Source organism: Myotis lucifugus, unplaced genomic scaffold (genome assembly GCF_000147115.1).
Source record: "Myotis lucifugus unplaced genomic scaffold, Myoluc2.0 scaffold_42, whole genome shotgun sequence".
NCBI lineage: Eukaryota > Metazoa > Chordata > Mammalia > Chiroptera > Vespertilionidae > Myotis > Myotis lucifugus.
Window position 1 is genome coordinate 5,698,437 of NW_005871090.1, and position 15,888 is coordinate 5,714,324.

The 15,888-nt window shown below is 41.7% G+C and overlaps 1 protein-coding gene across 1 annotated transcript in view; it reads left to right on the forward strand.

The window, feature by feature from the left end:
- Positions 1-15,888, forward strand: part of MACROD2 (MACRO domain containing 2) — a 1,891,634-nt gene that overhangs the window by 1,372,686 nt on the left and 503,060 nt on the right. The gene's annotated exons all lie outside the window — the stretch shown is intronic.

Here is a 15,888-nt window from a genome sequence, read left to right on the forward strand (position 1 = left end):
TATTCTGCTAATTTATTAATATCTTTGGGATTTTTTGCGATGAACAGGAAGATTACTCAAGTAAACAAAGCAACACAATAAGTAGAGCACGGTGGAGGCTCAGATGTCAGAGGTTTGGCAATTAATAGCAAATAAGTTTCATACAATCAAGAGTCTTGTGCATTTTCTTCTGATTTTGTTTTCCTTCTCAGATATTCAGATGAGTACTATAAAAAATGCTGTTCCATTTATGATGGACCATGAATTTAGTAGCTTTTTCCTTGGGTAATGGGTGGATTATTTGGAAATGTTTGGGTTTGGAAATAAACTGTTAGAGTTTCCTAATGAGAGATAACTCTTGGTGCCTTTGTGTGTTTAAAAAATACCAGTGTCATATTTTGCTAATGACAGTAATTTCAATATTTCTTAAACAATTATAGACATTGTTATCTCAAATAGAAGTGAAGACCAGATGGCAAAGCATATGCATTTTACCGCTTGCTCTTTAGTTTCCTCCTACTTTGAAAGGTATGCATATGACAACTTCAATTTAGAGGATAATTTTAATAACCTCAAAGAAGCAGAATAAAGAATTCTGAAATAGCCAGTTTGCAAAACATATCTTTGACAAGTATCATTTTCATGACAATCTTATGAAAAATCTAGGATAGGTATTGTTTTTCTTATTCTCATCTAGAATCACAAAGTTAAATGACACACTCAAGCCTTTAGAGTCACAGAGACAAGAGCTTGAGTCACCCCTCCTGACTCTCACAGTCATTCTTCCTTGGAATGCTCCTGAGGCAAGGGAAATAAAGTTAAACCCTTTGAAAGCCAGTATTTTCAATATATCTCTTGAGCATAATAAAGACTCCTCACCTGGACCATCTGTTTTGCAAAAATGTAGAGGGTTTCATGAGTAAAAGTTGATAAATGAGCTGGTGTATGGTGCAAATCCATTATTTCCTCTAAACTAATGGGATGCTCCCACTGATAGAAATTCACATGTGTCATATTGGCATGTGATGGAAGTACACATAACCACACATAACATCAAGGAGGTGATAATGAAGCGCAAACATGTTGGTCATGTTTATACCTTATTGATGAGTTCTACTGATGGATTCCTTTTAGTTAACTATTCAGAAAGTTATTTTCCGTAGACATTTGTTATCTCAGTACTTCCTACTTCATGGTTTTTGCTCTAATTTCTTTACTAACCTACTATGTATTTGAGTCTGTTCTTTCACTTTCATATCCTTTTCTTGCTTATTTCTTGGGTCTATTGTAGAAAATGTAGATAATTTGAGTTGAGAAACACTGTTATTGCTATTGCAACTTTAAACACATGCCATGCTAATTCTCTTTTAGAAGGCTTACTGTTCCAATATGCATTGGCTAGCCCAGCTCACATGGCTCAGTGGTTGCACATCGACCTATGAACCAGGAGGTCATGGTTTGATTCCCGGTCAGGGCACATGCCTGGGTTGTGGGCTCAATCCCCATTGTGGGGTATGCAGGAGGAAGCCAATCAATGATTCTCTCTCATCATTAATGTTTCTTTCTCTCTATCCCTCTCCCTTCTTCTCTGAAATCAATAAAAATATGTTTAAAAATATACATTGGCTAATTTCAACAAGTTAGCTTGAACAATCAGGTTTTACTTTCATAAATGGTTTGTAAGTGGTAAGACATGGAAAAAACTATACAAATTGATTAGCACTATTTTGATTTATCTTTTGCTCTGTTAACAAACAAACAAACAAACACTGGTTAAGGATTTATGAAAGTCTTACTCAGTTGTCTCTTCATTAAAGTATTGTTTTGACATTCTGATTGTTTAAGTTATTTATTTACTTATTTACTTATTTATTTACTCATTTGATAAATATTTATTGAATTCCACTGAGCACAAGAAACTTTTTAAGATACAAAGTACATAACATGGAAAAACATAATTCTTTCTTTATGATGTTCATAGTCCAGAAAAAGTGAAACATAAATTAAACAAATGAAAACATAAGGAAGTTCCAATACTATAAGTAAAACAGGTAATTGGATAGTTAGTTATAGGGGTGTGTGCTTTTAGATAATGTAGAGACTACTCTGAGGATGTACTCTTGGAACAAAGATTTATATGATTCGAAGGAGCAAGCCAAGCCTCACAGAGATCTTGTAGTAGAACATTTCACATAGAGGTAGCAAATAGAGAAAAACCTTGAGAGGAGAATGAGTTTAATACTGTTTGCAAGCAATGGTAAGAGAGATGGTGTAATTGAAGCAGAGAGATAAAAGAATGACAGGAGATAAACTTGGGACAAATAGGTAGGGGTCAGATCATAGACTGTTGGAGTTTTTGGAGAGACTTTGATTTTTATTCTAAGTCCAGTTGGAATTTGTTGAGGGCTTGGGCAAGGCATGACATAATTGAATTTATCTTTAAAAAGACAGAAAGTCTGGCTACTTCCTGGAGAATGAGTAGATTTGAGAGATGTCAGAGTAGAAAAAGGAAGACTAAGAGGCTCCTGCAAAAAATCTAGGCAAGAGAGGACGGTCATTGGAATACAGTGATGATAGAAGAGGAGGTGACAACTTTAAGTTTGTAATATAGTTTGACAATAGAGTCAACAAGAGTTGGGGGTTATTTTAAGATAGGCTAGCTTATACTACAGTTACAAAAAACATCCAAACCTCAGTGCCATAGAATAATAGCAAAGGTTTAATTTTTGCTCACCCTATTTGTATATTTTGAGTCAGCAAAAGCTCTAGCTTAGTCAGGAACCCAGGCTGACAGATAGTCTACCATATGAAACATTCTCTATCACATGACAGGAAAAGATAGACAAAAGTAACAGCCCTTAAATGCTTCTACAAAGGATGATGCATATAATGTTCCCTCACATTTCATTATCCAGAGAAAGGCACCAAGGGGGCAGGGAAATGCAATCCTCTCATATGTTCAGAATAGAGGCAACTGGATATTGATAATTAGTAGTAACGTCTATCATAGTGGCAAGTCAAATGAGATACATGAAGAAAATAAAAGAGCCAAAAATGACCACTAGATCCATGGCCAGGTGGCTCAGTGGCTTGGAGCATCACCCTATGCACCAAACGGTTTTGGGTTTGATTCCAAGTCAGGGCTCATACCCAGGTTATAGGTTCCATACCCGGTCGGGGAGTGTATAGGAGACAACTGAATGATGTTTCTCACTCACATAGATGTTTCTATCTCTCTCCCTTCCTCGCTCTCTAAAATCAGTAAAAACATATCCTTAGGTGAGGATTAAAAAAAAAAGGACCACCAGGATTTTGGCCTGTGCACCTGGGTAAATTTTGGTGCATATTGAGCAACTTGGTAGGGGATCATATTTACATTTTTTAAAGAAAATAAGACATGTTACAAACAGTTAAGTCTAAGATAATATTAGATATATAATGAAGATTTCAAATAGAATGCTGGCTATTTGAGCCTGAAGATCAAAAAAATACGTCAGAATCAAAGACGTAATAAAATTGGTCAGATTGTCATAACTTTAACTTGGGTTTGGGTCTTAGTTTGAGAATGGTTGCAAGAACTAGAAATATACTCAAGCTAAGTTATATAAAAGAAGCTATCATGCATAAATAAACTATATGAAAAGTCTTGAAGGCCAAGAGTTGGAACTAGAGCAGGGTCTCATGCGTGACTGGAATTGCAAACAATAAATCCAAAGAGCATAGTAGTTCATTTTCATTCTTCTCTCAAATTCTGTCTCATATCTCTGTTTCATCATCATTATTTTTTGCACATTGTCTTCCCTACTCATTCACTTGCTTAACATGTGCCTACCCATTCATGGGTCAGTCAGTTCTGCTTGAAGCAAGGTTGGGGTTTAGCTTGGTGAATGAAGTTATATCTTCTGGGATTTTCAGCTGGTCAGGTCCTCTGAAATGTTCTTTTGAAAATATGGCGGACGCATGTAATATGACTCTCCTATCAGCCACCATACTTTCCTCACTCAGATGAGTGTATGATTCAATGGTACACATCTTCGTAATTTTTTACCATAAATAATAGTAATGTTTTGTGAATAGTGAGCCTTCACATTTTGCCATTTACTTATTATCTGATTTTTTTAAACCCTCGGGAAATGGTACTTCTTTTCCTTTTTCCAAAACAATAGTTGATTTAATTCTATGTAAGTACACCAATGACCCCCATCTGGGGGGCTAGATATTTTCACATCCAGAGGTCTGACTGGAATACTTGGGCCAGAGAAATCACGTTTTTGTCATCCACCATCCACGTGTTTCCTTTGCCCAGAGTCTGAACTGTGAGGGGGCTGTTGTCACCACATATTTAAAGCTATACAGGGACTTGAAGGAACCCAGCTGAACAAACAGTGCAGTTGGGTCTAATTGCAGTGGCTGCAGCAGAAGAGATGGAACAACCTTTTAATAAAAAAAGGAAGGAGAATCCTCAAGAGGGTATATTTGGGGCACAAAAATGAGTTAGCAGAACTAAAAGCTATAACGACTTGGGATTGAAAAGTTGCAAAAAAAGAGAATATACACTAGTGAGAATTGAATTATTGCTCTGAGAAGACCAGAGAGATGACTTATCTTACAACATAGAACAGAAATACAAAGAGATGGAAATATGACTGTGGCAGAGAGACCCAGGGACCCAATATGAGGTAGGCAAGGAATGAAGGTTACCCACTGGCATTTTCGGCTACATTAAGAATGAAGAACATCTGAGTTTAGAAAATCAGAAGAAAAGAATATCAGTTTGCTATAAAAAAAATGACAGCATGTGGCATGATAACCTTTCCCTAAGTTCCCATTTTTCTCAAGTAGAAACTTTATTACAGAGACAAGTGAACAAAATAAGGGGTTTTTATGGAAATGAGCAGCAGAAATGTGGCCCAGTCTCCTAACTTGAGGTGGCTGCTCTGTGTTATCGACTGCAGTTTTGTGCATTCCTCATTATTCATGCAGTCTAAAAATAGTATTTCTTGAGAAATAGTTATTTCCCCCCTCCACAGATCTGAGCCACCCCTTTCATATTTGGACGTTAGCCTAAGAAATGTTTGTATATGCCTGCTCTATTACTCTCTACACCAACTGACTCATGGCATGTAGCTATTTGTCTCTGAGGCATTGTACATAGTATCTGTAATGTTCTCTGTAGAAAGTGGAAGAAGAAAGGGATGTCTTTCACCCCTAAAAGCGATAGCCTGATATTGTGAGATGTTTTCCCATGACAGAGGTCATGTTCAGTGATTTCAAAGACTACGAGGAAGCAAGCTCCTGAGGCACCTAGCACTTATGTTAAGCCTTCTGGGAACTCATCTTAAGGCAAGGTATCTCAGATGAAGATTCTGCGCTGGAAGGAAGATCGTTGGTTTCCAGGGTACTTTCAAATGTGAAATCCTTAAAGTGCTAAAGGGCCTCAGTTGTAGTGTGACAAAACTTGACCTCCCCCTCCCTCCCACTCCAAGTATAAAGCAGTGGATAGGCGGGCAGAAGCACAGCATTCTGGAAAGCTCTGATATAAGCTGTGGCTGTGTACAGCCATTCAGAGTAGAGGCCGTGGTTCACCAGAGACCAGGCCCCACCTGCATCTTTGCAGATCTTTGAGGATGGCATTTCCCAGAAAATTTGCCCATTTAGTCACTCGATGGGAATTTCCTAATCTCTTCCCTCATGCCAACAGACCCACTGCCACAAGCAAACATCCTTGTTTCCGGGGGGAGGAAGGGGGAATAATTTAATGGAAGAGCCTCTTGTTCATCTTTGACTTGGATGAGGTACCTGCCTTGACTTGGATATCATTGACTGTGAGGAAACCAGCTCTGCATTTTTTAACCCCAAATCAGATGTCTTCTAAGTAGGAAAAAGATGGAGGTTTTCTCTCACTGCATGCAAATTTGGGGCTTTTGTCTAACATGTAGTATTTTTTTTTAATATATTTTATTGATTTTTTACAGAAAGGAAGGGAGAGAGGTAGAGAGCCAGAAACATCGATGATGAGAGAGAAACATCGATCAGCTGCCTCCTGCACATCTCCTACTGGGGATGTGCCCTCAACCCAAGTACATGCCCTTGACCGGAATCGAACCCGGGACCCTTCGGTCCGCAGGCCGACGCTCTATCCACTGAGCCAAACCGGTTTCGGCAACATGTAGTATTTTTAACTGTGCTTTTAGCACAAATAGATTATTGTTGAAAATGTTGAATGTCATCTTCTTGTCCTTTAAATTGTTTACTACGTGTCTTCTTAGGGGCACAGGACTCCAGTGATATTGCTATTTGGCATGTTCAGTAGTGTGCCTACGGATGTGGCAGGGCGTAAAGAGATGCTGTGTGTATGTTGTGTTGTATTGAGACAGATATCCATCCATCTCTGCAATTTGTAACAAGCAAAAGTCCCAGACCTTACCCAGTACAGTCTAGGCCTCAAGGACAACTGATGGTTGCCAGAGAACAAAATTAGTTTTGAGCTTTTCATTGGTGTTTTTTAGAAGTAAAGATATTGATTTGTGCAGGAAGCAGTAACACTGTCACCCTCCCCTGCCTTCCAACCTTCATATACACAATCCACAAAGTATTGCAAAAGGTGAACAGAATCCTTTACTCCAGAAAATAGAATTGGGAATCTACTGAAGAAATGCAAGTTCAGCTTTCTGAAAGGTTCATATGCTGTTCTCATGATAAGTTGACAAGATCAGGGAGGGAGAGAGTCACTTGTTTCTTCATTAAGGACCACAAAGGAAACTCTAGGTTCTGGTGCCAAGAGTATTTCTTCTTCTTGGCAGAGGTCATTGAGCATATGCAGTGTTAAACATTGTTTGTCAGGTTTTTTTTCAGAATCACATTATGGATCACCAAAAAACCCAGTGTGGGGCCTGCCTTATGTCTTTGACATGGAATGCCTTAGGATCTTTGTGGTTCTTAAAAGGGGGGCTTAAAGGAAACATAAAATGATATATTTCTGATGGGAAAATTATATCCTTCACACCAAGTTTCAATTCCTGTGAATGATTTTTTACAGAAATGCAAAACACATACTGCATGGCCCCTCAGTTCCACACAACACAGGGGTGTGGTTAACGATCAGAGAACTGGGAGGAGAAAATGAAGTGCCCAGTGTTCTCTCTGGGGAATGTCTTTTTATGTCCTCAAATGTCATTTGAGAATCTATGCCAGCCTTAGTTTTTAGTGAAATATAAGGATAAAATATGTGTGTTTGATAAAATAAACTCCATCTTAAAATACTCACATTCTGTGCAGAACTGTGGTTATGGTAATAATCATCATCATTCTAATGTGCTGCTATAAAAATGTATCCTTTGACTAGCACAAGCATGGTCTTCAGGTGGAAACCATGATGCTCATTGGCTGTGACATAATTGAGGAAAATTATTCCCAGACTTTACACATATACCATGTTTCTAGGGCTCTTCCAGAACCCTGATGACTTGCAAACAGTTTATGTTTTCTCTCTTCCTCCATCTTCCTTCCTTCTTTCCTTCTTTCCTTCCTTCCTTCCTTCCTTCCTTCCTTCCTTCCTTCCTTCCTTCCTTCCTTCCTTCCCTCCTTCCTTCCTTCCTTCCTTCTTTCTTTCCTTCCACCCTTACCTTTTCCTTTCTTCATACATTCCTCCCTCCTCTCCTTTTCCTTTCCACTCTTTTATGCACACACTTTCACACACACAATACCTTCCCATTTTCATGCTGTCTTTGTTGAAATTTGTGAGACTGACATTGTGGGCCAGAAGGGAATTTTAACTCTTTATCTTATGGTTTTACATTTCCATTGCTAGAGTGAAAGCCGCACCCAAGGGAGCTTCTGCCTTAACTTGGTGGCAGTGTTCAAGTGCTCATGCCACCATAGACTGCCTCATATTGGAGCCTGCCACGTGGGCAAATCCACTGCCTCTCTGTCACCACACTGCTTTAGCATCTGGTCACAACATGCGCACCCAAGTTCTTGGAGTCAGAAATTAGATCCCCTTGCTATTGCCTCCAAGCTTTATAACCCTGTTCCTGTCTATTATAGGGTGTCCCAAAATTCACGCAAGAAGTAATTTTGATAGACAATACAGGTTTATAATTAAAATTTGTAAATTTTTTATTGATTCTTAAAGTATACAGTATAAGGTTATGTGTGGAATAGCACATCAGGTAAATGGCCTCCATGGCTTTGCTGGCACATATGCAAAGCCGTGGTCTTCATTGGTCTTCATTGTCCCTGCTCCTGGGCCATAATTGGTACTTGGTAATGCTTATCAAATTGAAGGGATTGAAATCAAAGGGCTACAGATATTAGAATATGATTCAATAAACCAAGTAAAATTAGGCTTTTATTTTTTGTTGTTGTTAATGCTCATGCAAAATTCAAATCTTGCGTGAATTTTGGGACACCCTATAGAAGCACAATGTATAGAATAATATAAATTTTGCCAGTTAGCCAGTGTGCCTAGGGTAGAGAGAGCTGTAATAAGATACTTTTTAGCCATTAAGTAAGGCTTCCCAAGCATCCTTTCCCCTAGTCTTACTCTGGGTGGAGAGCTCCTTAAAGTTTAATCTTTTTTTTTCCTTCCAGTAAGGCATGTTTCGATAATGAAGGTCCCAGGGAGCTCTGGTGACACCAACCTACAATCCCATGTAATGTAGGGTGGCTTGTTTATTTCTGTGCTGAGGTATAGTCAACACATGTCCTCCTGTCCCAGCTGTTCTTAACCCAGTATAGTGCCCATTATGCCCCCTTGCTTTTAGATAAAGAGAATGAAGTATAGAGAGCTGGAAAATGTACTCTGTCTTGGTGGGGGGAAGAATTATGTTTAAATATATGTTGGTAATATATATGTATATCACTAAGTTGGGATTCTAGAGAAGAGTTTTAGGAGATAGAGAGCACATATGTGAAATCGCTAAAGGTAGAGAGAAAACCAATATTTTTCTGGTACTTATTGTGTCCCATGGCTTATGTTTGGGATACATACATTACATGCTTTTATAATACATGTTATCACTTTTTAACAAATCAAGGTAGAAATTTTATCCTTAATTTTACAGATGTGATAGTTCAAGTTCAGGGAAAATAAAATTCTTAGGGTTAACTAGTTTGGCTTTGCATGTTCTTCTATAACACTGTTTCTGTGGCCAATGGCAATTAGAGAAAAAATGAATAGCTTACCCAAATGTAGTCACTCAAAGTACATTGGTAGGCATGGAATCCAAAATTAGAACCTTTCCCTGGGACATTTTTGCAAACTGGAATTAGGAAAGGAAAATTAGGGTTCACTTTGGCTGAGAAACTGAGAGATGTTGAGCTCAGAAGCTGCCAGCAGCCATGTTTCTTGCCATCTGGGATGGGGGGAGGTTGAGCTTTAGGGAAATATTTTGTGGAAATGTTACTCATTGTTGGGTAGTTGGCAGTCATAGAGCCCATTCTGCTGGCTTGAGTGAAGAATCAAAACTGAGGCAAAATATGGTATATTTTAGCAAAATAGAATGACCATCTATTTTTAGTTTTAACAACTCAAGCTAATAATTCTCAACTAAAGAAAAGGAAGGGCTGAGAATCATTTGTAGGGCTCCTCCCAAAGAGCTATATGTTTTGAATAATTCATTTTACCCCTTTCAGAGAACCTGCTCTATCGAACTGTTGCTTTTAATGGAAGTATTTCAGGACCTTCAACTATACTGGGTTGTAAAATATATTTAGAGTCACTGTTCTCAATCATAAAGTAGTAATATCTCTATAAAAAAATTTGGTCTTTCAAAGCTTACTTTCCTTTAGGGCAGTGATGGCGAACCTATGACACGCGTGTCAGAGGTGACACGCGAACTCATTTTTGGGTTGATTTTTCTTTGTTAAATGGCATTTAAATATATAAAATAAATATCAAAAATATACATCTTTGTTTTACTATGGTTTCAAATATCAAAAAATTTCTATATGTGACATGGCACCAGAGTTAAGTTAGGGTTTTTCAAAATGCTGACGCGCCGAGCTCAAGAGGTTCGCCATCACTGCTTTAGGGGGCAAGTCAAAAAGAGTTTTTGTTTACTTAGAGATGGCTATATCTTTCTCCTTCTTCACTAACCTGGAGTTAAGAAAAAGGTAAGTTTTAACAAAATCCAGTACTAAATAGAAGCATCAGACATGTGTGTTTGAAAGAGGATGGCTCACTTAACAAAGTATGGCTTTTAAGTCCATACTTAAGATTATGGAACAGCTTTCAAGACTCCAGGATTGTGTCCATTAGGCCGCAATATAACAGTAGCTTGAATCCTCCTCCATGCAACGAGAATGGGAATTATGGCTTCTGGAAGCTAGGTGGGAAAAGATATGTTGCCCTTCACCACCGGCAATTATTATCTCAAAGAGGAAGTTTAGTGTAAAGATTAGAACATTGGAACAAGAGTCAGAAAATTTGGGCTCTAATCAGATTCTTCCACATTCTTACATAACCTTAGACAATTAATTTCCTCTTTCTGGGCTCCTCTTCTGTAAAATGGGGTTGGTAGACCATGTCTCTTCCAGTTCTACAATTCATTGTCATTGATGTTGTCTTCTGGAGCAACACCACTGATGCAGCCAACATCTTGTTTTTGCCCAGTCATCAGCACAGTCACACCAACATGCATCTTTGTTTTTTCTGAGTCTCCAGGCTCTTCAACTGACATAATAAAGCATTTGCATATGCTGTCTAGATGCCTTTAAGAAGATCCCCTATTAAAAATTATTGATTTTGTTATTATTATTTTTAATTGATTTTAGTGAGGAAAGGAGAGGAAGAGAGAGATAGAAACATCAATGATAAGAGAGAATCACTGATCATCTATCTCCTGCACACCCCACACTGGGAATCAAGCCTGCAACCTGGGCATGTGCCTGTGGCTGGAATTGAACCCGAGACCTTTCAGTCTGCAGGCCTACACTCTATCCACTGAGCCAAACCAGCCAGGGCAAAAATATTATTGATTTTAGAGAGAGGAAGTGGAGGATAGAGAGAGAGGAGAAACATTGATTGATTGCCTCCTGCAAGCACCCGACTGGGAATTGAACCCACAACCAGGGTATGTGCTCTGACCCAGGAATCAAACCTTTGGGTGTACAGGAAGATGCTCCAACCAACTGAGCTATGCTACCCAGGGCCTCGTTTTTTATATGTATATTTAGAATCAATACTAACAATCATGTGGAAAGGCCACCATGTTGCTTTTTTGTAAATGATCTGAATTATATGGTACTTTTAAAATAGCCAAACTAGAAAAGTCTTTATGTTATGAAAGCTGCTGATTATCTGAATGATGTGATATTTTTATAAATAGAAAATAAACCGCCAAAACCGGTTTGGCTCGGTGGATAGAGCGTCAGCCTGTGGACTGAAAGGTCCCAGGTTCGATTCCGGTCAAGGGCATGTACCTGGGTTGCAGGCACACCCCAGTAGGAGATGTGCGGGAGGTGGCTGATCGATGTTTCTTTCTCATCGATGTTTCTGACTCTCTATCTCTCTCTCTCTTCCTCTCTGTAAAAAATCAATAAAATATATTTTTAAAAAAAGGAAAATAAACCTCTGAGCATGTGGCTGGCTCTACATCTGCCACAGAGGTAAAAAGGACACTGAAAGGTCCTACTGAAGGACATTCTATACCATTTTCATTTACAGAAGCATGTGCTGTCTTTCTTCTTTGGTAGGGAAGAAAAAGAGCCCTTTGCTTTGCCCTCCCCTTTAATCGATCAGGACTCATTTGCTGCTATGACTGAATGGAAAATCAGCAGTCCTGCCACTGTCACCTAGCTCAAATCAGAGAAGAGAAAAATGGTTCTTTCTTATTCTGTGGAATTAAATGATTTGCTTATGAGAGGAAATGTTCTCAGCTATGACTCTGTTTTAGAAGGAAACTGTGGCCACAGCTATAACCATCTCACTGTTTCTCCTTACACATTTAGACATAGAGGTGGCCTCTATAAAAACCAGACCTCCTTCAATGTTGACACCACTATCCACTATGTAAGAAACTTGAGTAGGTCTGGCAAAACCATTATTTCTCCAATCTCTTGGTTTATTAACAAAAAGCATACTAGAAGAAACCTCACACAACATCAGACTAGGCTAATGCATTTATGGTAAAAGTAGATTTTGAGGAGCTGGAGTATGAGCCCAATGACAGGAGGACTTGCTAATATACCTTCTCAATCATACAGTTCTTCTCAGTCCTATTCATACACAGCTTAGAAGTCCCACCACACGGGAACTTGAGTGTATAGAAGTAAGCTTTAGTGTCTTCATTACATACCAGGGAGTCTTAACATTTAGTCAATTTGAATGAAGCAAGAATAGAAGGATATTGGAAGATTTACAGTTTCCTAAACCCATGTTGATTTCACGTTTCTAAAACCTGGTTATAATGAAGTGTTCACATTTGTGATCCCAAGTTTGAAGGCCTGGGGCAAGGAAGCGAGGGCTTCAGGTATATTCTGAACTACTGATCTTAGACTTGGTTCTGCAGCAAGAATTGTAACCACTTGGCATGTGGCCTGCTGAGGATCCAGAAAGTGATGTTCAGTGGACAGGAGGTACTACCTGTACATATAGCTTCTTCTATGGGCACTCTTTACAAAAAGACAGAGATAGGAAGAGAGTTATGTTTAAATGATATAATTTATTTTCAGTTTCACAATAAACCTTTTCATAAGACATACAAATTTGTTTTCTTCCATCTGTCCAAATTCTCATATGCTTCTTAGCTTCTTTCTGCCTTGATGTGATGCTAGCTCACAGACATTTTTTTTAGTTGGTTCTCTAAAATTGCTCCTAAAATATTAGCCAGAACTTCTTTGTTCAACGGCAACTTAAACTCCAGCAATCTCTTCTAAAGCTGGAGGGGAACTGGGCTTTGTTAAATTTATTGAGAGATGTGTCAGTTTCCAACATCGGGCTTTTTAAAAAGAAATTTAAGAATAATTTTGCCAGTGTGAAATTTTTACTTTCTGTAGTGACTTTAGATACCTAAGAATAACTCAGCTGCATTTATTTTGCAACATAAACATTGGCTGTGTCTAACTAGCAGATCTTCCCTTGATCTGGGCTGTTTTTCCTGCCCTATTATACACCAAAGAGTTCCCCAAATGGCCTAGGAGTTGGTAAGCTTGTTGGAAGAACACTCTCCTGGGACTAAGGAGGTTCTGGGAAATGTTACCATCTTGTCACTAAAATACGGTGAAAATCACCTGGGAAATAATTAAATCAAACAACTGGGCCACCCCCTAAATCTACCAGATTGAAATATTTCAGAGGAACAGCAGCTTTTATTTTAAAACTAGAGGCCCAGTGCATGGGGTTCATGCACTGGTGGGGGGCATGGCCTGTGGGGATCGGCCCGCTGTGGGAGCGTAGATCATCCAGGTCAGCTGAGCGTCTGTGCACCTGCTCTCTGAGCAGCTGCTCCCTGGTCCAGCATCTTCCATGGAGCCAGAGCACTCACCTCTCCAGGGGACCTGGTCGGGGCTGGGCCCAGGGACAATAGCACTGAGAGGTAGCAGAGTAAGCCTCAGTCCCATGGCAGCCACGAACCTACCTCCCAGCCTCCGGGGTCAGCTCTGTGAGCCCAGCAGCAGTGGTGCTTCATGGCCTGCAGGAATCTGGAGGAGGCAGCAGGAGGCGAGGAGGAGGCAGCAGGAAGCGAGGAGGAGCCTAGGGTGAGGAGGCGAGGATTGCAGCCCGGGTTCCTGCCTGTCGGCCCGGGGTTCGCAGTGGGAGCAGCCACTCATTCTAATCAGCCAAGCAGTGCTCCCACTGTGGGAGCGCACTGACCACCAGGGGGCAGCTCCTGCATTGAGCATCTTCCCCCTGGTGGTCAGTGCACATCATAGCGACTGGTCTACCAGTCGTTCTGGTCATTCCTCCATTTGGTTGCTGAGCTTTTATTATATAGGACTAGAGGCCCGGTGCATGAAATTCGTGCACTGGGGGGAGGGTGCCTCAGCCCGGCCTGCACCCTCTTGCAGTCCAGGACCCCTCAGGGGATGTCCGCCTGCCGACTTAGGCCCCCGGGGAATGGGCCTAAGCTGACAGTTGGAAATCCCTCTCACAGTCCGGGACCCCTCGCTCCTTACTTCCCGCCTGCTCACTGCTCCTTATCACTGCCATGGAGGCAGGAGAGGCTCCCACCATTGCCACTGCGCTCACCAGCGTGAGCCCTATCTTTCTGTGTAGTTGTCTGTAGACCAACTGCTCTCTTCTTTCTCACTTAGGGCGAGCAGCATGTGAGGGCAGAGTGCACTGTTGTGGAACGCAGAGGGCTGCCCGGAGCTGAGGGGAGTGGCTGGGCCCATGGGGTGAGAGGTGGACACAGAGGACACTATCTCACCCAATTGTGGGGCAGGATGGCTGGCCTTCATCTGCCTGACCCCACGCAGGGAGGGACCGAGCAGGGTGTCGGCCTCTCCATTCTCCATCCTTCCATCTGTGACACCTGTCACCCTTGCCAGGCATCCCCCAAAGTGAGTTCAGCTCAATCCCTGAATGTAAAAGGGCACGGGTCGGGGAGGGGGGCTTTCACTCCAGTGCCCCCTGATTCCCAGCAACAGGACCTGGTCGACAGGACTTGATCTCAGGATGGTGGCCACAGCTGCAGAACATAGATCTGTTTCAAGAAAAGTTGGGAATACAGACTTTCGTATGAGCCCCTATTCCAAAAGGTGGCAGTTTATTCACATAAAGACACCTTCAAGGGTAACATAAGTGGGTAATATCAGGGCCAAACCGGGCCATTTCCTCATCCAATCTCTCTGAGGCGTGTGGACAGAACCAAGTCTCAGCTCTTCGCAGGACACTTCCGGGGTTTTTTCTTAAGCCTAAAGGACAGTAGTCTGTCTCCATTCTTGTTCTTTGGGATTTTTTCATCATCAGATAAAAGGATACGTACATTGGGGCAATCCTCTTGAGATACAATATTCCAGTTGCACCCATGTGACGACGACAGCGCCCCTCAGAGGGAGGGAGCCAACAGATGGGGATCAGGGAATTCTGAAAACCAAAGCGATGACAGATATGCTAAGCCTTTCCTTCACATGTCTGACACTCCTCTTCAGGCAGCCTGGAGGCTGGGCGTCTGCTGGACCTTTACCACTTGATGTCCTGACAGGCTGCCCTGGACCCTGCTAGGTGGTATGCAGGGCCACCTGGGCCCAGGGGGAGTTGCCCCCCGCCCCCGCCCCAGCCACTCCTGGTACAGCTCCTGCACATGGGCACTGGTCTCCGGGAGCCACACCGGGATGGCAGCATAGATGCCTTCCATCTGCCGCAGCAGTGCCCTGTCTGCACACCCGTCGTCCGCGTGGGCCTGACCCCTGCCACTTAGGCATGCCCGGCGCAGGCCAGGACCTCCATGAAGTAGCAGGGGAACTTGCCCCTCTACAGCTTCAGGACCACTTCTGGATGTTCCGAAAGCCGTAAGCAGCCTCAAAGTGTAGCAGAACCTCTCCATCCCTTTCACGGGTAACCTCCTGGAAGTCTTTGTTCCTCAGAGTGCGGTAGGTGAGTACCCCCACGTCCTCGTTGAACAGCTCCTTGGCCATGTGCCTGAAGATGTGCGCCAGGTACCCGTCAGAGCTGCTACCCTCACGGAGCCTCACCTCCTTCTCCTTCATGTCTCCAAACAGAGTGTCCACGGCGGTGTCATTCGAGGCGAGGTCACTTTGCTCCATTATCTGGACAATTTCACCTGAGGTTAACATGCAGTTAGCACCCTGGGAACTATGTAAAGCTGTGGGAACATCTTCTCAAAGGGCCTCCAGTTTCTTGTCATAACATGGGGCCACAATGACGTGGGAAATTTTGTCTGGGGACAGGTTCTGCCATCTGGTGAAGTAATCCTTCACCAGAGAGCCCATGACCTGCTGAGG